The sequence below is a fragment of the Argiope bruennichi genome, chromosome 1 (assembly GCF_947563725.1).
Source record: "Argiope bruennichi chromosome 1, qqArgBrue1.1, whole genome shotgun sequence".
Taxonomy (NCBI): domain Eukaryota; kingdom Metazoa; phylum Arthropoda; class Arachnida; order Araneae; family Araneidae; genus Argiope; species Argiope bruennichi.
The window spans coordinates 116513031-116536278 of NC_079151.1; the positions used below are offsets into that span (position 1 = coordinate 116513031).

The window sequence follows — 23248 nt, forward strand, 5'->3', positions numbered from 1 at the left end:
CGAAGTATTTTTCATGGCAGCGGTGGGATTCGAACCCACGCCCTAAGAAGGACTGGTGCCTAAAACCAGCGTCTTAGACCACTCGGCCGCGCTACCTTCCTGCAAGTTGCTTCTTTGTTTATTCTTTTTTTAGTTTTGTCTTCTTATAGGATATAAACGATATATGTCCTTAAAATATAATTTTTTATAAATAAAGTAATTTTCAGGGCAGCGGTGGGATTTGAACCCAGGCCCTAAGAAGGACTGGTGCCTAAAACCGGCGCCTTAGACCACTCGGTCACGCTACCTTCGTGCTAGTTGCTTCATTGTTTATTCTTTTTTTAGTTTTGTCTTCTTATAGGATAGAGAGTATATATTTCCTTAAAATATAATTTTTTATAAACAAAGTAATTTTCATGGCAGCGGTGGCATTCGAAACCACGCCCTAAGAAGGACTGGTGCCTAAAACCAGCACCTTAGACCACTCGGCCACGCTACCTTCTTGCAAGGTGCTTCATTGTTTATTCTTTTTTTAGTTTTGTCTTCTTATAGGATATAAACGATATATGTCCTTAAAATATAATTTTTTATGAATAAAGTAATTTTCTTGGCAGCGGTGGGATTCGAACCCATGCCCTAAGAAGAACTGGTGCCTAAAACCAGCGCCTTAGACCACTCGGCCACGCTACCTTCGTGCAAGGTGCTTCATTTTTTATTCTTTTTTTAGTTTTGTCTTCTTATAGGATATAAACGATATATGTCCTTAAAATATAATTTTTTATAAATAAACTAATTTTCATGGCAGCGGTGGGATTCGAACACACGCCCTAAGAAGGACTGGTGCCTAAAACCAGCGTCTTAGACCACTCGGCAACGCTACCTTTTTGCAACTTGCTTCTTTGTTTATTATTTTTTTAGTTTTGTCTTCTTATAGGATATAAACGATATATGTCCTTAAAATATAATTTTTTATGAATAAAGTAATTTTCTTGGCAGCGGTGGGATTCGAACCCACGCCCTAAGAAGGACTGGTGCCTAAAACCAGCGCCTTAGACCACTCGGCCACGCTACCTTCATGCAAGTTTCTTCATTGTTTATTCTTTTTTTAGTTTTGTCTTCTTATAGGATAGAGAGTATACATTTCCTTAAAATATTATTTTTTAGAAACAAAGTAATTTTCATGGCAGCGGTGGGATTCGAACAAACGCCCTCAGAAGGACTGGTGCCTAAAACCAGAGTCTTAGACCACTCGGCCGCGCTACCTTCGTGCAAGTTGCTTCTTTGTTTATTTATTTTTTAGTTTTGTCTTCTTATAGGATATAAACGATATATGTCCTTAAAATATAATTTTTTATAAATAAAGTAATTTTCATGGCAGAGGTGGGATTCGAACCCACGCCCTAAGAAGGACTGGTGCCTAAAACCAGCGTCTTAGACCACTCGGCTACGCTACCTTCGTGCAAGATGCTTCTTTGTTTATTTATTTTTTAGTTTTGTCTTCTTATAGGATATAAACGATATATGTCCTTAAAATATAATTTTTTATAAACAAAGGGATTTTCATGGCAGCGGTGGGATTCGAACCCACGCCCTAAGAAAGACTGGTGCCTAAAACCAGCGCCTTAGACCACACGGCCACGCTACCTTCGTGCTAGTTGCTTCATTGTTTATTCTTTTTTTAGTTTTGTCTTCTTATAGGATATAAACGATATATGTCCTTAAAATATAATTTTTTATAAACAAAGTAATTTTCATATCAGCGGTTGGATTCAAACCCAAGCCCTAAGAAGGACTGGTCCCTAAAACCAGCGCCTTAGACCACTCGGCCACGCTACCTTCGTGCAAGTTGCTTCATTGTTTATTCATTTTTTAGTTTTGTCTTCTTATAGGATAGAGAGTATACATTTCCTTAAAATATTATTTTTTATAAACAAAGTAATTTTCATGGCAGCGGTGGGATTCGAACCCACGCCCTATGAAGGACTGGTGCCTAAAACCAGCGCGTAAGACCACACGGCCACGCTAAAGCCGTGCAAGCTCCTTCATTGTTTATTCTTTTTTTTTGTAAACTTATACGATAGAGATGATATATTTTCTTAAAATATAAGTTTTATAATAAAATTAATTTTCATGGCAGCGGTGGGATTCGAACCCACGCCCTAATAAGTACTGGCGCCTAAAACCAGCGCCTTAGACCACTCGGCCACGCTACCTTCGTACAAGGTGCTTCATTTTTTATTCTTTTTTTAGTTTTCTCTTCTTATAGGGTAAAAGCGATATATGTCCTTAAAATATAATTTTTTATAAATAAGGCAATTTTCATGGCAGCGGGGGGATTCGAACCCACGCCCTAAGAAGGACTGATGCCTAAAACCAGCGTCTTAGACCACTCGGCCGCGCTACCTTCCTGCAAGTTGCTTCTTTGTTTATTCTTTTTTTAGTTTTGTCTTCTTATAGGATATAAACGATATATGTCCTTAAAATATAATTTTTTATAAAAAAAGTAATTTTCATGGCAGCGGTGGGATTCGAACCCAGGCCCTAAGAAGGACTGGTGCCTAAAACCAGCGCCTTAGACCACTCGGCCACGCTACCTTCGTGCTAGTTGCTTCATTGTTTATTCTTTTTTTAGTTTTGTCTTCTTATAGGATAGAGAGTATATATTTCCTTAAAATATAATTTTTTATAAACAAATTAATTTTCATGGCAGAGGTGGGATTCGAAACCACGCCCTAAGAAGGACTGGTGCCTAAAACCAGCGCATTAGACCACTCGGCCACGCTACCTTCGTACAAGGTGCTTCATTGTTTATTCTTTTTTTAGTTTTGTCTTCTTATAGTATATAAACGATATATGTCCTAAAAATATAAATTTTTATAAACAAAGTACTTTTCATGGCAGCGGTTGGATTCGAACCCACGCCCTACGAAGGACTGATGCCTAAAACCAGCGTCTTAGACCACTCGGCCACGCTACCTTTTTGCAACTTGCTTCTTTGTTTATTCTTTTTTTAGTTTTGTCTTCTTATAGCATATAAAGGATATATGTCCTTAAAATATAATTTTTTATAAATAGAGTAATTTTCATGGCAGCGGTGGGATTCGAACCCACTCCCTAAGAAGGACTGGTGCCTAAAACCAGCGCCTTAGACCACTCGGCCACGCTACCTTCGGGCAAGTTGCTTCTTTGTTTATTTATTTTTTAGTTTTGTCTTCTTATAGGATATAAACGATATATGTCCTTAAAATATAATTTTTTATAAATAAAGTAATTTTCATGGCAGAGGTGGAATTCGAACCCACGCCCTGAAAAGGGCTGGTGCCTAAAACCAGCGCCTTAGACCACTCGGCCACGCTACCTCCGTGCAAGTTGCTTCTTTGTTTATTTATTTTTTAGTTTTGTCTTCTTATAGGATATAAACGATATATGTCCTTAAAATATAATTTTTTAAAAACAAAGTAATTTTCATGGCAGCGGTGGGATTCGATCCCAGGCCCTAAGAAGGACTGGTGAATAAAACCAGCGCCTTAGACCACTCGCCCACGCTACCTTCGTGCTAGGTGCTTCATTGTTTATTCTTTTTTAGTTTTGTCTCCTTATAGGATAGAGAGTATATATTTCCTTCAAATATAATTTTTTATTAACAAATTAATTTTCATGGCAGAGGTGGGATTCGAACCCACGCCCTAAGAAGGACTAGTGTCTAAAACCAGCGCCTTAGACCACTCGGCCACGCTACCTTCGTGCAAGGTGCTTCATTGTTTATTCTTTTTTTAGTTTTGTCTTCTTATAGTATATAAACGATATATGTCCTTAAAATATAAATTTTTATAAACAAAGTACTTTTCATGGCAGCGGTTGGATTCGAACCCACGCCCTAAGAAGGACTGGTGCCTGAAACCAGCGCCTTAGACCACTCGCCCACGCTACCTTCGTGAGAGTTGCTTCATTGTTTATTCTTTTTTTAGTTTTGTCTTCTTATAGAATAGAGAGTATATATTTTCTTAAAATATAATTTTTTATAAACAAAGTAATTTTCATGGCAGCGGTGGCATTCGAAACCACGCCCTAAGAAGGACTGGTGCCTAAAACCAGCGCGTAAGACCACACGGCCACGCTAAAGCCGTGCAAGCTCCTTCATTGTTTATTCTTTTTTTTGTAAACTTATACGATAGAGATGATATATTTTCTTAAAATATAAGTTTTATAAATAAATTAATTTTCATGGAAGCGGTGGGATTCGAACCCACGCCCTAATAAGGACTGGCGCCTAAAACAAACGCCTTAGACCACTCGGCCACGCTACCTTCGTGCAAGGTGCTTCATTTTTTATTCTTTTTTTAGTTTTCTCTTCTTATAGGATATAAACGATATGTGTCCTTAAAATATAATTTTTTATAAACGAAGTATTTTTCATGGCAGCGGTGGGATTCGAACCCACGCCCTAAGAAGGACTGGTGCCTAAAACCAGCGCCTTAGACCACTCGGCCACGCTACCTTCGTGCAAGGTGCTTCATTTTTTATTCTTTTTTTAGTTTTCTCTTCTTATAGGGTAAAAGCGATATATGTCCTTAAAATATAATTTTTTATAAATAAGGCAATTTTCATGGCAGCGGTGGGATTCGAACCCACGCCCTACGAAGGACTGATGCCTAAAACCAGCGTCTTAGACCACTCGGCCGCGCTACCTTCCTGCAAGGTGCTTCTTTGTTTATTCTTTTTTTAGTTTTGTCTTCTTATAGGATATAAACGATATATGTCCTTAAAATATAATTTTTTATAAATAAAGTAATTTTCATGGCAGCGGTGGGATTCGAACCCAGGCCCTAAGAAGGACTGGTGCCTAAAACCAGAGCCTTAGACAACTCGGCCACGCTACCTTCGTGCTAGTTGCTTCATTGTTTATTCTTTTTTTAGTTTTGTCTTCTTATAGGATAGAGAGTATATATTTCCTTAAAATATAATTTTTTATAAACAAATTAATTTTCATGGCAGAGGTGGGATTCGAAACCACGCCCTAAGAAGGACTGGTGCCTAAAACCAGCGCCTTAGACCACTCGGCCACGCTACCTTCGTACAAGGTGCCTCATTGTTTATTCTTTTTTTAGTTTTGTCTTCTTATAGTATATAAACGATATATGTCCTTAAAATATAAATTTTTATAAACAAAGTACTTTTCATAGCAGCGGTGGGATTCGAACCCACGCCCTAAGAAGGACTGGTGCCTGAAACCAGCGCCTTAGACCAATCGGCCACGCTACCTTCGTGCTAGTTGCTTCATTGTTTATTCTTTTTTTAGTTTTGTCTTCTTATAGGATATAAACGATATATGTCCTTAAAATATAATTTTTTATAAACAAAGTAATTTTCATGGCAGCGGTGGGATTCGATCCCAGGCCCTAAGAAGGACTGGTGAATAAAACCAGCGCCTTAGACCACTCGCCCACGCTACCTTCGTGCTAGGTGCTTCATTGTTTATTCTTTTTTAGTTTTGTCTCCTTATAGGATAGAGAGTATATATTTCCTTCAAATATAATTTTTTATTAACAAATTAATTTTCATGGCAGAGGTGGGATTCGAACCCACGCCCTAAGAAGGACTAGTGTCTAAAACCAGCGCCTTAGACCACTCGGCCACGCTACCTTCGTGCAAGGTGCTTCATTGTTTATTCTTTTTTTAGTTTTGTCTTCTTATAGTATATAAACGATATATGTCCTTAAAATATAAATTTTTATAAACAAAGTACTTTTCATGGCAGCGGTTGGATTCGAACCCACGCCCTAAGAAGGACTGGTGCCTGAAACCAGCGCCTTAGACCACTCGCCCACGCTACCTTCGTGAGAGTTGCTTCATTGTTTATTCTTTTTTTAGTTTTGTCTTCTTATAGAATAGAGAGTATATATTTTCTTAAAATATAATTTTTTATAAACAAAGTAATTTTCATGGCAGCGGTGGCATTCGAAACCACGCCCTAAGAAGGACTGGTGCCTAAAACCAGCGCGTAAGACCACACGGCCACGCTAAAGCCGTGCAAGCTCCTTCATTGTTTATTCTTTTTTTTGTAAACTTATACGATAGAGATGATATATTTTCTTAAAATATAAGTTTTATAAATAAATTAATTTTCATGGAAGCGGTGGGATTCGAACCCACGCCCTAATAAGGACTGGCGCCTAAAACAAACGCCTTAGACCACTCGGCCACGCTACCTTCGTGCAAGGTGCTTCATTTTTTATTCTTTTTTTAGTTTTCTCTTCTTATAGGATATAAACGATATGTGTCCTTAAAATATAATTTTTTATAAACGAAGTATTTTTCATGGCAGCGGTGGGATTCGAACCCACGCCCTAAGAAGGACTGGTGCCTAAAACCAGCGCCTTAGACCACTCGGCCACGCTACCTTCGTGCAAGGTGCTTCATTTTTTATTCTTTTTTTAGTTTTCTCTTCTTATAGGGTAAAAGCGATATATGTCCTTAAAATATAATTTTTTATAAATAAGGCAATTTTCATGGCAGCGGTGGGATTCGAACCCACGCCCTACGAAGGACTGATGCCTAAAACCAGCGTCTTAGACCACTCGGCCGCGCTACCTTCCTGCAAGGTGCTTCTTTGTTTATTCTTTTTTTAGTTTTGTCTTCTTATAGGATATAAACGATATATGTCCTTAAAATATAATTTTTTATAAATAAAGTAATTTTCATGGCAGCGGTGGGATTCGAACCCAGGCCCTAAGAAGGACTGGTGCCTAAAACCAGAGCCTTAGACAACTCGGCCACGCTACCTTCGTGCTAGTTGCTTCATTGTTTATTCTTTTTTTAGTTTTGTCTTCTTATAGGATAGAGAGTATATATTTCCTTAAAATATAATTTTTTATAAACAAATTAATTTTCATGGCAGAGGTGGGATTCGAAACCACGCCCTAAGAAGGACTGGTGCCTAAAACCAGCGCCTTAGACCACTCGGCCACGCTACCTTCGTACAAGGTGCTTCATTGTTTATTCTTTTTTTAGTTTTGTCTTCTTATAGTATATAAACGATATATGTCCTTAAAATATAAATTTTTATAAACAAAGTACTTTTCATGGCAGCGGTGGGATTCGAACCCACGCCCTAAGAAGGACTGGTGCCTGAAACCAGCGCCTTAGACCAATCGGCCACGCTACCTTCGTGCTAGTTGCTTCATTGTTTATTCTTTTTTTAGTTTTGTCTTCTTATAGGATATTGAGTATATATTTCCTTAAAATATAATTTTTTAAAAATAAACTAATTTTCATGGCAGCGGTGGGATTCGAACACACGCCTTAAGAAGGACTGGTGCCTAAAACCAGCGTCTTAGACCACTCGGCCACGCTACCTTTTTGCAACTTGCTTCTTTGTTTATTCTTTTTTTAGTTTTGTCTTCTTATAGCATATAAAGGATATATTTCCTTAAAATATAATTTTTTAAAAATAAACTAATTTTCATGGCAGCGGTGGGATTCGAACACACGCCTTAAGAAGGACTGGTGCCTAAAACCAGCGTCTTAGACCACTCGGCCACGCTACCTTTTTGCAACTTGCTTCTTTGTTTATTCTTTTTTTAGTTTTGTCTTCTTATAGCATATAAACGATATATGTCCTTAAAATATAATTTTTTATAAACAAAGTAATTTTCATGGCAGCGGTGGGATTCGAACCCAGGCCCTAAGAAGGACTGGTGAATAAAACCAGCTCCTTAGACCACTCGCCCACGCTACCTTCGTGCTAGGTGCTTCATTGTTTATTCTTTTTTTAGTTTTGTCTTCTTATAGGATAGAGAGTATATATTTCCTTAAAATATAATTTTTTATGAACAAATTAATTTTCATGGCAGAGGTGGGATTCGAACCCACGCCCTAAGAAGGACTAGTGTCTAAACCCAGCGCCTTAGACCACTCGGTTACGCTACCTTCGTGCAAGGTGCTTCATTGTTTATTCTTTTTTTAGTTTTGTCTTCTTATAGTATATAAACGATATATGTCCTTAAAATATAAATTTTTATAAACAAAGTACTTTTCATGGCAGCGGTTGGATTCGAACCCACGCCCTAAGAAGGACTGGTGCCTGAAACCAGCGCCTTAGACCACTCGGCCACGCTACCTTCGTGAGAGTTGCTTCATTGTTTATTCTTTTTTTAGTTTTGTCTTCTTATAGAATAGAGAGTATATATTTTCTTAAAATATAATTTTTTATAAACAAAGTAATTTTCATGGCAGCGGTGGCATTCGAAACCACGCCCTAAGAAGGACTGGTGCCTGAAACCAGCACCTTAGACCACTCGGCCACGCTACCTTCTTGCAAGGTGCTTCATTGTTTATTCTTTTTTTAGTTTTGTCTTCTTATAGGATATAAACGATATATGTCCTTAAAATATAATTTTTTATAAATAAAGTAATTTTCTTGACAGCGGTGGGATTCGAACCAACGCCCTAAGAAGGACTGGTGCATAAAACCAGCGCCTTAGACCACTCGGCCACGCTACCTTCGTGCAAGTTGCTTCTTTGTTTATTTATTTTTTAGTTTTGACTTCTTATAGAATATAAATGATATATGTCTTTAAAATATAATTTTTTATAAACAAAGTAATTTTCATGGCAGCGGTGGGATTCGACGCAACGCCCTAAGAAGGACTAGTGCCTAAAACCAGCGCCTTAGACCACTCGGCCACGCTACCTTCGTGCAAGTTGCTTCATTGTTTATTCTTTTTTTAGTTTTGTCTTCTTATAGGATAGAGAGTATATATTTCCTTAAAATATAATTTTTTATAAATAAGGTAATTTTCTTGGCAGCGGCGTGATTCGAATCCACGCCCTAAGAAGGACTGGTGCCTAAAACCAGCGCCTCAGACCACTCGGCCACGCTACCTTCGTGCAAGTTGCTTCATTTTTTATTCTTTTTTTAGTTTTGTCTTCTTATAGGATATAAACGATATATGTCCTTAAAATATAATTTTTTATAAATAAACTAATTTTCATGGCAGCGGTGGGATTCGAACACACGCCCTAAGAAGGACTGGTGCCTAAAACCAGCGTCTTAGACCACTCGGCCACGCTACCTTTTCGCACCTTGCTTCTTTGTTTATTCTTTTTTTAGTTTTGTCTTCTTATAGGATATAAAGGATATATGTCCTTAAAATATAATTTTTTATAAATAAAGTAATTTTCATGGCAGCGGTGGAATTCGAACCTACGCCCTAGTTAGGACTGGCTCCTAAAACCAGCGCCTTATACCACTCGGCCACGCTTCCTCCGTGAAAGGTGCTTCTTTTTTTATTCTTTTTTTAGTTTTATCTTCTTATAGGATATAAACGATATATGTCCTTAAAATATAATTTTTTGTTAAACAAAGTAATTTTTATGGCAGAGGTGGGATTCGAACTAACGCCCTAGGAAGGACGGGTGCCTAAAACCAGCACATTAGACCACTCGGCCACGCTACCTTCGTGCAAGGGGCTTCATTTTTTATATTTTTTTTAGTTTTGTCTTCTTATAGGATATAAACGATATATGTCCTTAAAATATAATTTTTTATAAATAAAGTAATTTTCATGGCAGCGGTGGGATTCGAAGCAACGCCCTAATAAGGACTGGCGCCTAAAACCAGCGCCTTAGACCACTCGGCCACGCTACCTTCGTGCAAGTTGCTTCATTGTTTATTCTTTTTTTAGTTTTGTCTTCTTATAGGATAGAGAGTATATATTTCCTTAAAATATAATTTTTTATAAACGAAGTAATTTTCATGGCAGCGGTTGGATTCGAACTAACGCCCTAAGAAGGACTGATGCCTAAAACCAGCGCCTTAGACCACTCGGCCACGCTACCTTCGTGCAAAGTGCTTCATTTTTTATTCTTTTTTTAGTTTTGTCTTCTTATAGAATATAAACGATATATGTCCTTAAAATATAATTTTTTATAAACAAAGTAATTTTCATGGCAACGGTGCGATTCGGACCCACGCCCTAAGGAGGACTGGTGCCTAAAACCAGCGCCTTAGACCACTCGGCCACGCTACCTTCGTGCTAGTTGCTTCATTGTTTATTCTTTTTTTAGTTTTGTCTTCTTATAGGATAGTGAGTATATATTTCCTTAAAATATAATTTTTTATAAATAAAGTAATTTTCTTGGCAGCGGTGGGATTCGAACCCACGCCCTAAGAAGGACTGGTGCCTAAAACCAGCGCCTTAGACCACTCGGCCACGCTACCTTCGTGCAAGTTGCATCATTGTTTATTCTTTTTTTAGTTTTGTCTTCTTATAAGATAAATAGTATATATTTCCTTAAAATATAACTTTTTATAAATAAAGTAATTTTCTTGGCAGCGGTGGGATTCGAACCCACGCCCTAAGAAGGACTGGTGCCTAAAACCAGCGCCTTAGACCACTCGGCCACGCAACCTTCGTGCTAGTTGCTTTATTGTTTATTCTTTTTTTAGTTTTGTCTTCTTATAGGATAGAGAGTATATATTTAGTTAAAATATAATTTTTTATAAACAAAGTAATTTTCATGGCAGCAGTGGCATTCGAACCCACGCCCTAAGAAGGACTTATGATTGACACCAGCGCCTTAGACCACTCGGCTACGCTAAAGCCGTACAAGTTAATTCTTTGTTTATTCTTTTTTGTAATTTTATACGATAGAGATGATATTTTTTTTAAAATATATTTTTTATAAATAAATTAATTTTCATGGCAGCGGTGGGATTCGAACCCACGCCCTAATAAGGACTGGCGCCTGAAACCAGCACCTTAGACCACTCGGCCACGCTACCTTCGTGCAAGGTGCTTCATTTTTTATATTTTTTTTAGTTTTGTCTTCTTATAGGATATAAACGATATATGTCATTAAAATATAATTTTTTAGAAACAAAGTAATTTTCATGGCAGCGGTGGGATTCGAAGCAACGCCCTAAGAAGGACTGGTGCCTAAAACCAGCGCCTTAGACCACTCGGCCACGCTACCTTCGTACAAGGTGCTTCATTGTTTATTCTTTTTTTAGTTTTGTCTTCTTATAGTATATAAACGATATATGTCCTTAAAATATAAATTTTTATAAACAAAGTACTTTTCATGGCAGCGGTGGGATTCGAACCCACGCCCTAAGAAGGACTGGTGCCTGAAACCAGCGCCTTAGACCAATCGGCCACGCTACCTTCGTGCTAGTTGCTTCATTGTTTATTCTTTTTTTAGTTTTGTCTTCTTATAGGATATTGAGTATATATTTCCTTAAAATATAATTTTTTAAAAATAAACTAATTTTCATGGCAGCGGTGGGATTCGAACACACGCCTTAAGAAGGACTGGTGCCTAAAACCAGCGTCTTAGACCACTCGGCCACGCTACCTTTTGGCAACTTGCTTCTTTGTTTATTCTTTTTTTAGTTTTGTCTTCTTATAGCATATAAAGGATATATGTCCTTAAAATATAATTTTTTATAAATAGAGTAATTTTCATGGCAGCGGTGGGATTCGAACCCACTCCCTAAGAAGGACTGGTGCCTAAAACCAGCGCCTTAGACCACTCGGCCACGCTACCTTCGGGCAAGTTGCTTCTTTGTTTATTTATTTTTTAGTTTTGTCTTCTTATAGGATATAAACGATATATGTCCTTAAAATATAATTTTTTATAAATAAAGTAATTTTCATGGCAGAGGTGGAATTCGAACCCACGCCCTGAAAAGGGCTGGTGCCTAAAACCAGCGCCTTAGACCACTCGGCCACGCTACCTCCGTGCAAGTTGCTTCTTTGTTTATTTATTTTTTAGTTTTGTCTTCTTATAGGATATAAACGATATATGTCCTTAAAATATAATTTTTTATAAACAAAGTAATTTTCATGGCAGCGGTGGGATTCGAACCCAGGCCCTAAGAAGGACTGGTGAATAAAACCAGCTCCTTAGACCACTCGCCCACGCTACCTTCGTGCTAGGTGCTTCATTGTTTATTCTTTTTTTAGTTTTGTCTTCTTATAGGATAGAGAGTATATATTTCCTTAAAATATAATTTTTTATGAACAAATTAATTTTCATGGCAGAGGTGGGATTCGAACCCACGCCCTAAGAAGGACTAGTGTCTAAACCCAGCGCCTTAGACCACTCGGTTACGCTACCTTCGTGCAAGGTGCTTCATTGTTTATTCTTTTTTTAGTTTTGTCTTCTTATAGTATATAAACGATATATGTCCTTAAAATATAAATTTTTATAAACAAAGTACTTTTCATGGCAGCGGTTGGATTCGAACCCACGCCCTAAGAAGGACTGGTGCCTGAAACCAGCGCCTTAGACCACTCGGCCACGCTACCTTCGTGAGAGTTGCTTCATTGTTTATTCTTTTTTTAGTTTTGTCTTCTTATAGAATAGAGAGTATATATTTTCTTAAAATATAATTTTTTATAAACAAAGTAATTTTCATGGCAGCGGTGGCATTCGAAACCACGCCCTAAGAAGGACTGGTGCCTGAAACCAGCACCTTAGACCACTCGGCCACGCTACCTTCTTGCAAGGTGCTTCATTGTTTATTCTTTTTTTAGTTTTGTCTTCTTATAGGATATAAACGATATATGTCCTTAAAATATAATTTTTTATAAATAAAGTAATTTTCTTGACAGCGGTGGGATTCGAACCAACGCCCTAAGAAGGACTGGTGCATAAAACCAGCGCCTTAGACCACTCGGCCACGCAACCTTCGTGCAAGTTGCTTCTTTGTTTATTTATTTTTTAGTTTTGACTTCTTATAGAATATAAATGATATATGTCTTTAAAATATAATTTTTTATAAACAAAGTAATTTTCATGGCAGCGGTGGGATTCGACGCAACGCCCTAAGAAGGACTAGTGCCTAAAACCAGCGCCTTAGACCACTCGGCCACGCTACCTTCGTGCAAGTATCTTCATTGTTTATTCTTTTTTTAGTTTTGTCTTCTTATAGGATAGAGAGTATATATTTCCTTAAAATATAATTTTTTATAAATAAGGTAATTTTCTTGGCAGCGGCGTGATTCGAATCCACGCCCTAAGAAGGACTGGTGCCTAAAACCAGCGCCTCAGACCACTCGGCCACGCTACCTTCGTGCAAGTTGCTTCATTTTTTATTCTTTTTTTAGTTTTGTCTTCTTATAGGATATAAACGATATATGTCCTTAAAATATAATTTTTTATAAATAAACTAATTTTCATGGCAGCGGTGGGATTCGAACACACGCCCTAAGAAGGACTGGTGCCTAAAACCAGCGTCTTAGACCACTCGGCCACGCTACCTTTTCGCACCTTGCTTCTTTGTTTATTCTTTTTTTAGTTTTGTCTTCTTATAGGATATAAAGGATATATGTCCTTAAAATATAATTTTTTATAAATAAAGTAATTTTCATGGCAGCGGTGGAATTCGAACCTACGCCCTAGTTAGGACTGGCTCCTAAAACCAGCGCCTTATACCACTCGGCCACGCTTCCTCCGTGAAAGGTGCTTCTTTTTTTATTCTTTTTTTAGTTTTATCTTCTTATAGGATATAAACGATATATGTCCTTAAAATATAATTTTTTGTTAAACAAAGTAATTTTTATGGCAGAGGTGGGATTCGAACCCATGCCCTAGGAAGGACGGGTGCCTAAAACCAGCACATTAGACCACTCGGCCACGCTACCTTCGTGCAAGGGGCTTCATTTTTTATATTTTTTTTAGTTTTGTCTTCTTATAGGATATAAACGATATATGTCCTTAAAATATAATTTTTTATAAATAAAGTAATTTTCATGGCAGCGGTGGGATTCGAAGCAACGCCCTAATAAGGACTGGCGCCTAAAACCAGCGCCTTAGACCACTCGGCCACGCTACCTTCGTGCAAGTTGCTTCATTGTTTATTCTTTTTTTAGTTTTGTCTTCTTATAGGATAGAGAGTATATATTTCCTTAAAATATAATTTTTTATAAACGAAGTAATTTTCATGGCAGCGGTTGGATTCGAACTAACGCCCTAAGAAGGACTGATGCCTAAAACCAGCGCCTTAGACCACTCGGCCACGCTACCTTCGTGCAAAGTGCTTCATTTTTTATTCTTTTTTTAGTTTTGTCTTCTTATAGAATATAAACGATATATGTCCTTAAAATATAATTTTTTATAAACAAAGTAATTTTCATGGCAACGGTGCGATTCGGACCCACGCCCTAAGGAGGACTGGTGCCTAAAACCAACGCCTTAGACCACTCGGTCACGCTACCTTCGTGCAAGTTGCTTCTTTGTTTATTTATTTTTTAGTTTTGTATTCTTATAGGATATAAACGATATATGTCTTTAAAATATAATTTTTTATAAAAAAAGTAATTTTCATGGCAGCGGTGGGATTCGAACCCACGCCCTAAGAAGGACTGGTGCCTAAAACCAGCGCCTTAGACCACTCGGCCACGCTACCTTCGTGCAAGTTGCTTCATTGTTTATTCTTTTTTTAGTTTTGTCTTCTTATAAGATAGAGAGTATATATTTCCTTAAAATATAACTTTTTATAAATAAAGTAATTTTCTTGGCAGCGGTGGGATTCGAACCCACGCCCTAAGAAGGACTGGTGCCTAAAACCAGCGCCTTAGACCACTAGGCCACGCAACCTTCGTGCTAGTTGCTTCATTGTTTAATCTTTTTTTAGTTTTGTCTTCTTATAGGATAGAGAGTATATATTTAGTTAAAATATAATTTTTTATAAACAAATTAATTTTCATGGCAGCAGTGGCATTCAAACCCACGCCCTAAGAAGGACTTATGATTGAAACCAGCGCCTTAGACCACTCGGCCACGCTAAAGCCGTAAAAGTTAATTGTTTGTTTATTCTTTTTTTGTAATCTTATACGATAGAGATGATATTTTTTTTAAATATATTTTTTATAAATAAATTAATTTTCATGGCAGCGGTGGGATTCGAACCCACGCCCTAATAAGGACTGGCGCCTGAAACCAGCACCTTAGACCACTCGGCCACGCTACCTTCGTGCAAGGTGCTTCATTTTTTATATTTTTTTTAGTTTTGTCTTCTTATAGGATATAAACGATATATGTCCTTAAAATATAATTTTTTATAAATAAAGTAATTTTCATGGCAGCGGTGGGATTCGAACCCCCGCCCTTAGAAGGACTGGTGCCTAAAACCAGCGAATTAGACCAATCGGCCACGCTACCTTCGTGCACGTTGCTTCTTTGTTTATTTATTTATTTTAGTTTTGTCTTCTTATAGGATATAAACGATATATGTCATTAAAATATAATTTTTTTATAAACAAAGTAATTTTCATGGCAGCGGTGGGATTCGAAGCAACGCCCTAAGAAGGACTGGTGCCTAAAACCAGCGCCTTAGACCACTCGGCCACGCTACCTTCGTGCTAGTTGCTTCATTGTTTATTCTTTTTTTAGTTTTGTCTTCTTATAGGATAGTGAGTATATATTTCCTTAAAATATAATTTTTTATAAATAAAGTAATTTTCTTGGCAGCGGTGGGATTCGAACCCACGCCCTAAGAAGGACTGGTGCCTAAAACCAGCGCCTTAGACCACTCGGCCACGCTACCTTCGTGCAAGTTGCATCATTGTTTATTCTTTTTTTAGTTTTGTCTTCTTATAAGATAAATAGTATATATTTCCTTAAAATATAACTTTTTATAAATAAAGTAATTTTCTTGGCAGCGGTGGGATTCAAACCCACGCCCTAAGAAGGACTGGTGCCTAAAACCAGCGCCTTAGACCACTCGGCCACGCAACCTTCGTGCTAGTTGCTTTATTGTTTATTCTTTTTTTAGTTTTGTCTTCTTATAGGATAGAGAGTATATATTTAGTTAAAATATAATTTTTTATAAACAAAGTAATTTTCATGGCAGCAGTGGCATTCGAACCCACGCCCTAAGAAGGACTTATGATTGACACCAGCGCCTTAGACCACTCGGCTACGCTAAAGCCGTACAAGCTAATTCTTTGTTTATTCTTTTTTGTAATTTTATACGATAGAGATGATATTTTTTTTAAAATATATTTTTTATAAATAAATTAATTTTCATGGCAGCGGTGGGATTCGAACCCACGCCCTAATAAGGACTGGCGCCTGAAACCAGCACCTTAGACCACTCGGCCACGCTACCTTCGTGCAAGGTGCTTCATTTTTTATATTTTTTTTAGTTTTGTCTTCTTATAGGATATAAACGATATATGTCATTAAAATATAATTTTTTAGAAACAAAGTAATTTTCATGGCAGCGGTGGGATTCGAAGCAACGCCCTAAGAAGGACTGGTGCCTAAAACCAGCGCCTTAGACCACTCGGCCACGCTACCTTCGTGCTAGTTGCTTCATTGTTTATTCTTTTTTTAGTTTTGTCTTCTTATAGGATAGTGAGTATATATTTCCTTAAAATATAATTTTTTATAAACAAAATAATTTTCACGGCAGAGGTGGGATTCGAACCCACGCCCTAAGAAGGACTGGTGCCTAAAACCAGCACCTTAGACCACTCGGCCACGCTACCTTCGTGCAAGTTGCTTCATTGTTTATTCTTTTTTTAGTTTTGTGTTATTATAATATATAAACGATATATGTCCTTAAAATATAATTTTTTATAAATAAAGTAATTTTCTTGGCAGCGTTGGGATTCGAACCCACGCCCTAAGAAGGACTGGTGCCTAAAACCAGCGCCTTAGACCACTCGGCCACGCTACCTTCGTGCAAGTTGCTTCTTTGTTTATTTATTTTTTAGTTTTGTCTTCTTATAGGATATAAATGATATATGTCTTTAAAATATAATTTTTATAAACAAAGTAATTTTCATGGCAGCAGTGGGATTCGAACCCACGCCCTAAGAAGGACTGGTGCCTAAAACCAGCACCTTAGACCACCCGGTCACGCTACCTTCGTGCAAGTTGCTTCATTGTTTATTCTTTTTTTAGTTTTGTCTTCTTATAGGATATAAACGATATATGTCATTAAAATATAATTTTTTATAAACAAAGTAATTTTCATGGCAGCAGTGGGATTCGAAGCAACGCCATAAGAAGGACTGGTGCCTAAAACCAGCGCCTTAGACCACTCGGCCACGCTACCTTCGTGCTAGTTGCTTCATTGTTTATTCTTTTCTTAGTTTTGTCTTCTTATAGGATAGTGAGTATATATTTCCTTAAAATATAATTTTTTATAAACAAAGTAATTTTCATGGCAGAGGTGGGATTCGAACCCACGCCCTAAGAAGGACTGGTGCCTAAAACCAGCACCTTAGACCACTCGGCCACGCTACCTTCGTGCAAGTTGCTTCTTTGTTTATTCTTTTTTTAGTTTTGTCTTCTTATAGGATATAAACGATATATGTCCTTAAAATATATTTTTTTATAAATAAAGTACTTTTCATGGCAGCGGTGGGATTCGAACCCACGCACTAAGAAGGGCTGGTGCGTAAAACCAGCGCCTTAGACCACTCAGCCACGCTACCTTCGTGCAAGTTGCTTCTTTGTTTATTTATTTTTTAGTTTTGTCTTCTTATAGGATATAAACGATATATGTCTTTAAAATATAATTTTTTATAAACAAAGTAATTTTCATGGCAGCGGTGGGATTCGAACCCACGCCCTAAGAAGGACTGGTGCCTAAAACCAGCGCCTTAGACCACTCGGACACGCTATCTTCGTGCAAGTTGCTTCATTGTTTATTCTTTTTTTAGTTTTGTCTTCTTATAAGATAGAGAGTATATATTTCCTTAAAATATAATTTTTTATAAACAAAGTAATTTTCATGGCAGCAGAGGCATTCGAACCCACGCCTTAAGAAGGACTTATGATTGAAACCATCGCCTTAGACCACTCGGCCACGCTAAAGCCGTACAACTTAATTCTTTGTTTATTTTTTTTGGTAATCTTAAACGATAGAGATGATATTTTTTTTTAAATATATTTTTTATAAATGAATTAATTTTCATGGCAGCGGTTGGATTCGAACCCACTCCCTAATAAGGACTGGCGCCTGAAACCAGCGTCTTAGACCACTCGGCCACGCTACCTTCGTGCAAGGTGCTTCATTTTTTATATTTTTTTTAGTTTTGTCTTCTTATAGGATACAAACGATATATGTCATTAAAATATAATTTTTTATAAACAAAGTAATTTTCATGGCAGCGGTGGGATTCGAAGCAACGCCCTAAGAAGGACTGGTGCCTAAAACCAGCGCCTTAGACCACTCGGCCACGCTACCTTCGTGCTAGTTGCTTCATTGTTTATTCTTTTTTTAGTTTTGTCTTCTTATAGGATAGTGAGTATATATTTCCTTAAAATATAATTTTTATAAACAAAATAATTTTCACGGCAGAGGTGGGATTCGAACCCACGCTCTAAGAAGGACTGGTGCCTAAAACCAGCACCTTAGACCACTCGGCCACGCTACCTTCGTGCAAGTTGCTTCATTGTTTATTCTTTTTTTAGTTTTGTCTTCTTATAATATATACACGATATATGTCCTTAAAATATAATTTTTTATAAATAAACTAATTTTCTTGGCAGCGGTGGGATTCGAACCCACGCCCTAAGAAGGACTGGTGCCTAAAACCAGCGCCTTAGACCACTCGGCCACGCTACCTTCGTGCAAGTTGCTTCTTTGTTTATTTATTTTTTAGTTTTGTCTTCTTATAGGATATAAATGATATATGTCTTTAAAATATAATTTTTATAAACAAAGTAATTTTCATGGCAGCGGTGGGATTCGAACCCACGCCCTAAGAAGGACTGGTGCCTAAAACCAGCGCCTTAGACCACTCGGTCACGCTACCTTCGTGCAAGTTGCTTCATTGTTTATTCTTTTTTTAGTTTTGTCTTCTTATAGGATATAAACGATATATGCCCTTAAAATATATTTTTTTATAAATAAAGTACTTTTCATGGCAGCGGTGGGATTCGAACCCACGCACTAAGAAGGGCTGGTGCCTAAAACCAGCGCCTTAGACCACTCGGCCACGCTACCTTCGCGCAAGTTGCTTCTTTGTTTATTTATTTTTTAGTTTTGTCTTCTTATAGGATATAAACGATATATGTCTTTAAAATATAATTTTTTATAAACAAAGTAATTTTCATGGCAGCGGTGGGATTCGAACCCACGCCCTAAGAAGGACTGGTGCCTAAAACCAGCGCCTTAGACCACTCGGACACGCTATCTTCGTGCAAGTTGCTTCATTGTTTATTCTTTTTTTAGTTTTGTCTTCTTATAAGATAGAGAGTATATATTTCCTTAAAATATAATTTTTTATAAACAAAGTAATTTTCATGGCAGCAGTGGCATTCGAACCCACGCCTTAAGAAGGACTTATGATTGAAACCAGCGCCTTAGACCACTCGGCCACGCTAAAGCCGTACAAGTTAATTCTTTGTTTATTTTTTTTTTTGTAATCTTATACGATAGAGATGATATTTTTTTTTAAATATATTTTTTATAAATAAATTAATTTTCATGGCAGCGGTGGGATTCGAACCCACGCCCTAATAAGGACTAGCGCCTAAAACCAGCGCCTTAGACCACTCGGTCACGCTACCTTCGTTCTAGTTGCTTCATTGTTTATTCTTTTTTTAGTTTTGTCTTCTTATAGGATAGAGAGTACATATTCAATTAAAATATAATTTTTTATAAACAAAGTAATTTTCATGGCAGCGGTGGGATTCGAACCCACGCCCTAAAATGGACTGGTGCCTAAAAGCAGCGCCTTAGACAACTCGGCCACGCTACCTTCGTGCAAGGTGCTTCATTTTTTATTCTTTTTTTAGTTTTCTCTTCTTATAGGGTAAAAACGATATATGTCCTTAAAATATAATTGTTTATAAATAAAGTAATTTTCATGGCAGCGGTGGGATTCGAACCCACGCCCTAAGAAGGACTGGTCGCTAAAACTAGCGCCTTAGACCACTCGGCCACGCTACCTTCGTGCAAGTTGCTTCATTGTTTATTCTTTTTTTAGTTTTGTCTCCTTATAGGATATAAAGGATATATGTCCTTAAAATAAAATTTTTTATAAATAAATTAATTTTCATGGCAGCGGTGGGATTCGAACCCACGCCCTAAGAAGGACTGGTGCCTAAAACCAGCGTCTTAGACCACTCGGCCGCGCTACCTTCGTGCAAGTTGCTTCTTTGTTTATTCTTTTTTTAGTTTTGTCTTCTTATAGGATATAAACGATATATGTCCTTAAAATATAATTTTTTATAAACAAAGGGATTTTCATGGCAGCGGTGGGATTCGAACCCACTCCTTAAGAAGGACTGGTGCCTAAAACCAGCGCCTTAGACCACTCGGCCACGTGACCTTCGTGCAAGGTGCTTCTTTGTTTATTCTTTTTTTAGTTTTGTCTTCTTATAGGATATAAACGATATATGTCCTTAAAATATAATTTTTTATAAACAAAGTAATTTTCATTTCAGCGGTTAGATTCGAACCCACGCCCTAAGAAGGACTGGTCCCTAAAACCAGCGCCTTAGGCCACTCGGCCACGCTACCTTCGTGCAAGTTGCTTCATTGTTTATTCTTTTTTTAGATTTGTCTTCTTATAGGATAGAGAGTATACATTTCCTTAAAATATTATTTTTTATAAATAAAGTAATTTTCATGGCAGCGGTGGGATTCGAACCCACGCCCTAAGAAGGACTGGTGCCTAAAACCAGCGCCTTAGAGCACTCGGCCACGCTACCTTTGTGCAAGTTGCTTCATTGTTTATTCTTTTTTTAGTTTTGTCTTCTTATAGGATATAAACGATATATGTCCTTAAAATATAATTTTTTATAAATAATGTAATTTTCTGGTCAGCGGTGTTATTCGAACCCACGCCCTAAGAAGGACTGGTGCCTAAAACCAGCGCGTAAGACCACACGGCCACGCTAAAGCCGTGCAACGTCCTTCTTTGTTTATTCTTTTTTTAGTTTTGTCTTCTTATAGGATATAAACGATATATGTCCTTAAAATATAATTTTTTATAAATAAAGTAATTTTCATGGCAGAGGTGGGATTCGAACCCACGCCCTAAAAAGGACTGGTACCTAAAACCAGCGCCTTAGACCACTCGGCCACGATACCTTCGTGCAAGTTGCTTCTTTGTTTATTCTTTTTTTAGTTTTGTCTTCTTATAGGATATAAACGATATATGTCCTTAAAATATAATTTTTTATAAATAAAGTAATTTTCATGGCAGGGGTGGGATTCGAACCCACGCCCTAAAAAGGACTGGTGCCTAAAACCAGCGCCTTAGACCACTCGGCCACGCTACCTTCGCGTAAGTTGCTTCTTTGTTTATTCTTTTTTTAGTTTTGTCTTCTTATAGGATAGAGAGTATATATTTCCTTAAAATATAATTATTTAAAAGTAAAGTAATTTTCTTGGCAGCGGTTTTATTCGAACCCACGCCAAAGAAGGACTGGTGCCTAAAAGCAGCGCCTTAGACCACTCGGCCACGCTACCTTCGCGCAAGTTGCTTCTTTGTTTATTCTTTTTTTAGTTTTGTCTTCTTATAGGATAGAGAGTATATATTTCCTTAAAATATAATTTTTTAAAAATAAAGTAATTTTCTTGGCAGCGGTTTGATTCGAACCCACGCCTTAAGAAGGACTGGTGCCTAAAAGCAGCGCCTTAGACCACTCGGCCACGCTACCTTCGTGCTAGTTGCTTCATTGTTTATTCTTTTTTTAGTTTTGTCTTCTTATAGGATAGAGAGTATATATTTCCTTAAAATATAATTTTTTATAAACAAATTAATTTTCATGGCAGAGGTGGGATTCGAAACCACGCCCTAAGAAGGACTGGTGCCTAAAACCAGCGCATTAGACCACTCGGCCACGCTACCTTCGTACAAGGTGCTTCATTGTTTATTCTTTTTTTAGTTTTGTCTTCTTATAGTATATAAACGATATATGTCCTAAAAATATAAATTTTTATAAACAAAGTACTTTTCATGGCAGCGGTTGGATTCGAACCCACGCCCTAAGAAGGATTGGTGCCTGAAACCAGCGCCTTAGACCACTCGGCCACGCTACCTTCGTGAGAGTTGCTTCATTGTTTATTCTTTTTTTAGTTTTGTCTTCTTATAGGATAGAGAGTATATATTTCCTTAAAATATAATTTTTTATAAACAAAGTAATTTTCATGGCAGCGGTGGCATTCGAAACCACGCCCTAAGAAGGACTGGTGCCTAAAACCAGCACCTTAGACCGCTCGGCCACGCTACCTTCTTGCAAGGTGCTTCATTGTTTGTTCTTTTTTTAGTTTTGTCTTCTTATAGGATATAAACGATATATGTCCTTAAAATATAATTTATTGAATAAAGTAATTTTCTTGGCAGCGGTGGGATTCGAACCCATGCCCTAAGAAGAACTGGTGCCTAAAACCAGCGCCTTAGACCACTCGGCCACGCTACCTTCGTGCAAGGTGCTTCATTTTTTATTCTTTTTTTAGTTTTGTCTTCTTATAGGATATAAACGATATATGTCCTTAAAATATAATTTTTTATAAATAAACTAATTTTCATGGCAGCGGCGGGATTCGAACACACGCCCTAAGAAGGACTGGTGCCTAAAACCAGCGTCTTAGACCACTCGGCCACGCTACCTTTTTGCAACTTGCTTCTTTGTTTATTCTTTTTTTAGTTTTGTCTTCTTATAGGATATAAACGATATATGTCCTTAAAATATAATTTTTTATAAATAGAGTAATTTTCATGGCAGCGGTGGGATTCGAACCCACTCCCTAAGAAGGACTGGTGCCTAGAACCAGCGCCTTAGACCACTCGGGCACGCTACCTTCGGGCGAGTTGCTTCTTTGTTTATTTATTTTTTAGTTTTGTCTTCTTATAGGATATAAACGATATATGTCCTTAAAATATAATTTTTTATAAATAAAGTAATTTTCATTGCAGAGGTGGAATTCGAACCCACGCCCTAAAAAGGACTGGTGCCTAAAACCAGCGCCTTAGACCACTCGGCCACGCTACCTCCGTGCAAGTTGCTTCTTTGTTTATTTATTTTTTAGTTTTCTCTTCTTATAGGATATAAACGATATATGTCCTTAAAATATAATTTTTTATAAACAAAGTAATTTTCATGGCAGCGGTGGGATTTGAACCCACGCCCTAAGAAAGACTGGTGTCTAAAACCAGCGCCTTAGACAACTCGGCCACGCTACCTTCGTGCAAGCTGCTTCATTGTTTATTCCTTTTTTAGTTTTGTCTTCTTATAGGATATAGAGTATACATTTCCTTAAAATATTATTTTTTAGAAACAAAGTAAT

At 37.4% G+C, this 23248-nt stretch overlaps 40 non-coding genes across 40 annotated transcripts; all 40 read right to left on the reverse strand.

The window, feature by feature from the left end:
- Nucleotides 1-587: 587 nt before the first annotated feature.
- Nucleotides 588-669, reverse strand: Trnal-uag (transfer RNA leucine (anticodon UAG)). Its single transcript has one exon. It is a non-coding gene; the product is annotated as a tRNA-Leu (tRNA).
- Nucleotides 670-969: 300 nt separating this feature from the next.
- On the reverse strand, nucleotides 970-1051 carry Trnal-uag (transfer RNA leucine (anticodon UAG)). The gene has a single exon. It is a non-coding gene; the product is annotated as a tRNA-Leu (tRNA).
- A 491-nt stretch (nucleotides 1052-1542) lies between these two features.
- Nucleotides 1543-1624, reverse strand: Trnal-uag (transfer RNA leucine (anticodon UAG)). Its single transcript has one exon. It is a non-coding gene; the product is annotated as a tRNA-Leu (tRNA).
- A 486-nt stretch (nucleotides 1625-2110) lies between these two features.
- On the reverse strand, nucleotides 2111-2192 carry Trnal-uag (transfer RNA leucine (anticodon UAG)). The gene has a single exon. It is a non-coding gene; the product is annotated as a tRNA-Leu (tRNA).
- Nucleotides 2193-2492: 300 nt separating this feature from the next.
- Nucleotides 2493-2574, reverse strand: Trnal-uag (transfer RNA leucine (anticodon UAG)). The gene has a single exon. It is a non-coding gene; the product is annotated as a tRNA-Leu (tRNA).
- Nucleotides 2575-3065: 491 nt separating this feature from the next.
- On the reverse strand, nucleotides 3066-3147 carry Trnal-uag (transfer RNA leucine (anticodon UAG)). Its single transcript has one exon. It is a non-coding gene; the product is annotated as a tRNA-Leu (tRNA).
- Nucleotides 3148-3637: 490 nt separating this feature from the next.
- Trnal-uag (transfer RNA leucine (anticodon UAG)) lies at nucleotides 3638-3719 on the reverse strand. The gene has a single exon. It is a non-coding gene; the product is annotated as a tRNA-Leu (tRNA).
- Nucleotides 3720-4395: 676 nt separating this feature from the next.
- On the reverse strand, nucleotides 4396-4477 carry Trnal-uag (transfer RNA leucine (anticodon UAG)). The gene has a single exon. It is a non-coding gene; the product is annotated as a tRNA-Leu (tRNA).
- Nucleotides 4478-5159: 682 nt separating this feature from the next.
- Trnal-cag (transfer RNA leucine (anticodon CAG)) lies at nucleotides 5160-5241 on the reverse strand. Its single transcript has one exon. It is a non-coding gene; the product is annotated as a tRNA-Leu (tRNA).
- A 299-nt stretch (nucleotides 5242-5540) lies between these two features.
- Nucleotides 5541-5622, reverse strand: Trnal-uag (transfer RNA leucine (anticodon UAG)). Its single transcript has one exon. It is a non-coding gene; the product is annotated as a tRNA-Leu (tRNA).
- Nucleotides 5623-6298: 676 nt separating this feature from the next.
- Trnal-uag (transfer RNA leucine (anticodon UAG)) lies at nucleotides 6299-6380 on the reverse strand. The gene has a single exon. It is a non-coding gene; the product is annotated as a tRNA-Leu (tRNA).
- A 682-nt stretch (nucleotides 6381-7062) lies between these two features.
- Nucleotides 7063-7144, reverse strand: Trnal-cag (transfer RNA leucine (anticodon CAG)). The gene has a single exon. It is a non-coding gene; the product is annotated as a tRNA-Leu (tRNA).
- Nucleotides 7145-8017: 873 nt separating this feature from the next.
- On the reverse strand, nucleotides 8018-8099 carry Trnal-cag (transfer RNA leucine (anticodon CAG)). Its single transcript has one exon. It is a non-coding gene; the product is annotated as a tRNA-Leu (tRNA).
- Nucleotides 8100-8208: 109 nt separating this feature from the next.
- Trnal-cag (transfer RNA leucine (anticodon CAG)) lies at nucleotides 8209-8290 on the reverse strand. Its single transcript has one exon. It is a non-coding gene; the product is annotated as a tRNA-Leu (tRNA).
- A 109-nt stretch (nucleotides 8291-8399) lies between these two features.
- On the reverse strand, nucleotides 8400-8481 carry Trnai-uau (transfer RNA isoleucine (anticodon UAU)). Its single transcript has one exon. It is a non-coding gene; the product is annotated as a tRNA-Ile (tRNA).
- Nucleotides 8482-10119: 1638 nt separating this feature from the next.
- Trnal-uag (transfer RNA leucine (anticodon UAG)) lies at nucleotides 10120-10201 on the reverse strand. Its single transcript has one exon. It is a non-coding gene; the product is annotated as a tRNA-Leu (tRNA).
- Nucleotides 10202-10310: 109 nt separating this feature from the next.
- On the reverse strand, nucleotides 10311-10392 carry Trnal-uag (transfer RNA leucine (anticodon UAG)). Its single transcript has one exon. It is a non-coding gene; the product is annotated as a tRNA-Leu (tRNA).
- Nucleotides 10393-10683: 291 nt separating this feature from the next.
- On the reverse strand, nucleotides 10684-10765 carry Trnal-cag (transfer RNA leucine (anticodon CAG)). The gene has a single exon. It is a non-coding gene; the product is annotated as a tRNA-Leu (tRNA).
- A 300-nt stretch (nucleotides 10766-11065) lies between these two features.
- Nucleotides 11066-11147, reverse strand: Trnal-cag (transfer RNA leucine (anticodon CAG)). Its single transcript has one exon. It is a non-coding gene; the product is annotated as a tRNA-Leu (tRNA).
- Nucleotides 11148-11447: 300 nt separating this feature from the next.
- Nucleotides 11448-11529, reverse strand: Trnal-uag (transfer RNA leucine (anticodon UAG)). Its single transcript has one exon. It is a non-coding gene; the product is annotated as a tRNA-Leu (tRNA).
- A 682-nt stretch (nucleotides 11530-12211) lies between these two features.
- Trnal-cag (transfer RNA leucine (anticodon CAG)) lies at nucleotides 12212-12293 on the reverse strand. The gene has a single exon. It is a non-coding gene; the product is annotated as a tRNA-Leu (tRNA).
- Nucleotides 12294-12402: 109 nt separating this feature from the next.
- On the reverse strand, nucleotides 12403-12484 carry Trnal-cag (transfer RNA leucine (anticodon CAG)). The gene has a single exon. It is a non-coding gene; the product is annotated as a tRNA-Leu (tRNA).
- Nucleotides 12485-14313: 1829 nt separating this feature from the next.
- On the reverse strand, nucleotides 14314-14395 carry Trnal-uag (transfer RNA leucine (anticodon UAG)). The gene has a single exon. It is a non-coding gene; the product is annotated as a tRNA-Leu (tRNA).
- A 109-nt stretch (nucleotides 14396-14504) lies between these two features.
- Nucleotides 14505-14586, reverse strand: Trnal-uag (transfer RNA leucine (anticodon UAG)). The gene has a single exon. It is a non-coding gene; the product is annotated as a tRNA-Leu (tRNA).
- A 291-nt stretch (nucleotides 14587-14877) lies between these two features.
- Trnal-cag (transfer RNA leucine (anticodon CAG)) lies at nucleotides 14878-14959 on the reverse strand. The gene has a single exon. It is a non-coding gene; the product is annotated as a tRNA-Leu (tRNA).
- Nucleotides 14960-15453: 494 nt separating this feature from the next.
- On the reverse strand, nucleotides 15454-15535 carry Trnal-uag (transfer RNA leucine (anticodon UAG)). Its single transcript has one exon. It is a non-coding gene; the product is annotated as a tRNA-Leu (tRNA).
- Nucleotides 15536-15644: 109 nt separating this feature from the next.
- Nucleotides 15645-15726, reverse strand: Trnal-uag (transfer RNA leucine (anticodon UAG)). Its single transcript has one exon. It is a non-coding gene; the product is annotated as a tRNA-Leu (tRNA).
- Nucleotides 15727-16017: 291 nt separating this feature from the next.
- Trnal-cag (transfer RNA leucine (anticodon CAG)) lies at nucleotides 16018-16099 on the reverse strand. The gene has a single exon. It is a non-coding gene; the product is annotated as a tRNA-Leu (tRNA).
- Nucleotides 16100-16399: 300 nt separating this feature from the next.
- Trnal-uag (transfer RNA leucine (anticodon UAG)) lies at nucleotides 16400-16481 on the reverse strand. Its single transcript has one exon. It is a non-coding gene; the product is annotated as a tRNA-Leu (tRNA).
- A 109-nt stretch (nucleotides 16482-16590) lies between these two features.
- On the reverse strand, nucleotides 16591-16672 carry Trnal-uag (transfer RNA leucine (anticodon UAG)). The gene has a single exon. It is a non-coding gene; the product is annotated as a tRNA-Leu (tRNA).
- A 490-nt stretch (nucleotides 16673-17162) lies between these two features.
- On the reverse strand, nucleotides 17163-17244 carry Trnal-uag (transfer RNA leucine (anticodon UAG)). Its single transcript has one exon. It is a non-coding gene; the product is annotated as a tRNA-Leu (tRNA).
- A 109-nt stretch (nucleotides 17245-17353) lies between these two features.
- Trnav-uac (transfer RNA valine (anticodon UAC)) lies at nucleotides 17354-17435 on the reverse strand. The gene has a single exon. It is a non-coding gene; the product is annotated as a tRNA-Val (tRNA).
- Nucleotides 17436-18489: 1054 nt separating this feature from the next.
- Nucleotides 18490-18571, reverse strand: Trnal-uag (transfer RNA leucine (anticodon UAG)). The gene has a single exon. It is a non-coding gene; the product is annotated as a tRNA-Leu (tRNA).
- Nucleotides 18572-18679: 108 nt separating this feature from the next.
- On the reverse strand, nucleotides 18680-18761 carry Trnal-uag (transfer RNA leucine (anticodon UAG)). The gene has a single exon. It is a non-coding gene; the product is annotated as a tRNA-Leu (tRNA).
- Nucleotides 18762-18870: 109 nt separating this feature from the next.
- On the reverse strand, nucleotides 18871-18952 carry Trnal-uag (transfer RNA leucine (anticodon UAG)). Its single transcript has one exon. It is a non-coding gene; the product is annotated as a tRNA-Leu (tRNA).
- A 1630-nt stretch (nucleotides 18953-20582) lies between these two features.
- Trnal-uag (transfer RNA leucine (anticodon UAG)) lies at nucleotides 20583-20664 on the reverse strand. Its single transcript has one exon. It is a non-coding gene; the product is annotated as a tRNA-Leu (tRNA).
- A 491-nt stretch (nucleotides 20665-21155) lies between these two features.
- On the reverse strand, nucleotides 21156-21237 carry Trnal-uag (transfer RNA leucine (anticodon UAG)). The gene has a single exon. It is a non-coding gene; the product is annotated as a tRNA-Leu (tRNA).
- Nucleotides 21238-21918: 681 nt separating this feature from the next.
- On the reverse strand, nucleotides 21919-22000 carry Trnal-cag (transfer RNA leucine (anticodon CAG)). Its single transcript has one exon. It is a non-coding gene; the product is annotated as a tRNA-Leu (tRNA).
- Nucleotides 22001-22298: 298 nt separating this feature from the next.
- On the reverse strand, nucleotides 22299-22380 carry Trnal-uag (transfer RNA leucine (anticodon UAG)). The gene has a single exon. It is a non-coding gene; the product is annotated as a tRNA-Leu (tRNA).
- Nucleotides 22381-23062: 682 nt separating this feature from the next.
- Trnal-uag (transfer RNA leucine (anticodon UAG)) lies at nucleotides 23063-23144 on the reverse strand. The gene has a single exon. It is a non-coding gene; the product is annotated as a tRNA-Leu (tRNA).
- Nucleotides 23145-23248: the final 104 nt, after the last annotated feature.